Source organism: Morone saxatilis, unplaced genomic scaffold, assembly GCF_004916995.1.
Source record: "Morone saxatilis isolate NCDOM2014 unplaced genomic scaffold, NCSU_SB_2.0 Contig10, whole genome shotgun sequence".
Lineage (NCBI taxonomy): Eukaryota > Metazoa > Chordata > Actinopteri > Moronidae > Morone > Morone saxatilis.
In genome coordinates this window covers 9,329,473-9,330,789 of record NW_023339652.1, presented here as the reverse complement: position 1 = coordinate 9,330,789, position 1,317 = coordinate 9,329,473, and the positions used below count along the sequence as shown (strand labels likewise).

The following is a 1,317-nucleotide window of genomic DNA, read 5'->3' as shown; positions in this document are numbered from 1 at the left end:
GTACACGCATATCAGACTGTAATCTGAAAACACCACAATGTAGTTCTTTCTGCCCATATAGAGTGGAACATTTCTGTGAGAGAGCGCTGATGTTATTTTCTTTGGCTGCAGCCGAGCTGAGACGTCAAACCTAACTGACTTAATGACCAATACATCTGTATCAATAAGAGCGCCGCTCAAACAGTCATGTAACACAAGCCCACATTTATGTTGCTGTGTGTGTGCGTGTGTGTGTGTGTCTGAGGCCTGGGTCAGATATTGGCAAAATATTTCCTCGTTAAGCCTTAACCTCTTCCCTCTGCTCTCATCTCTTAGCCAGCAAACCTCCGTAGCATTTTATATTACAGTGGCTTTATTCATGTGTAAAACTGCAGTAGGTTATAATCCTGTTAATGATAAATGAAATCTGCCCAATAAATCACATCCCTTATTCGTATATCACGTTGTTGTATATTGGAGAGTGTGAAACTATTTATTTTATATAATGTCCTGAACATAAAGTAAGTTTAGGTCAGTTTTCACACATTACTGTATTGTTTGTTTCAATTTGGATTCAGAATTTAGGATTGGAGATTACAGATTAGACATTTACCAAGCAGATGGGGACTAATGAAAGACATTAGCAAGTTGCATTTTGGGAAATCTAGGATGTGTTTTGGAGCTTGGCCCATACTAGGAAATAAAAGTCGGGATATTACGGATCTGCTGCATCAATTTTGATCATTCTTTTTTCAAAATCTGCCACTTAAAATGCTTTACATCCTTTACTAAACTTTATATCCAATACTAAACTGAGGGATCTCCCTTTAAATGGTTATCAATATTTATACACTGGGAATATCAATATGGTAATTTTATAATGATTATAACTAAACATTAAAACAAAAAGTAATCAATATGTACACAATAATATGTCTGGCCAATACCGTTATTTTTGTATTAAGCATACACAAACAATCCATATTTCCTACATGTCCCTTTATGTGTGTTTGCAGGTAATTCAATTTAATTGCTTAACATTTTAGTTGCAATCCCCCAGAAAAACACGGCAGTAAAGATAAGGTTGTAAGATGACTGAGAGGAGATAAATGGTTTAGTATGTGTCTGCTGTCTTCTGCTCTCTGACTCACACGGCCTTGACCTACACCGCAGAAAAACACTTGAAAAGGCATTTCAAAATCAAGACTAAATGGGTCAAACACAGCGCTAATACTGTCATGAATGAATATACAAAATGCAAGAAATACCGGCATGATATTAAGTTACATCACAGTCTGCATATAACGTTTGAACAAAGGAATAAATGAGGGATAATTT

General features: G+C 35.9%; 1 protein-coding gene across 1 annotated transcript in view; it reads right to left on the bottom strand.

The window, feature by feature from the left end:
- The window catches only part of LOC118337106 (ELKS/Rab6-interacting/CAST family member 1-like), a gene marked incomplete at its 5' end in the record, with an annotated part of 101,901 nt that overhangs the window by 2,844 nt on the left and 97,740 nt on the right, over positions 1-1,317 (bottom strand).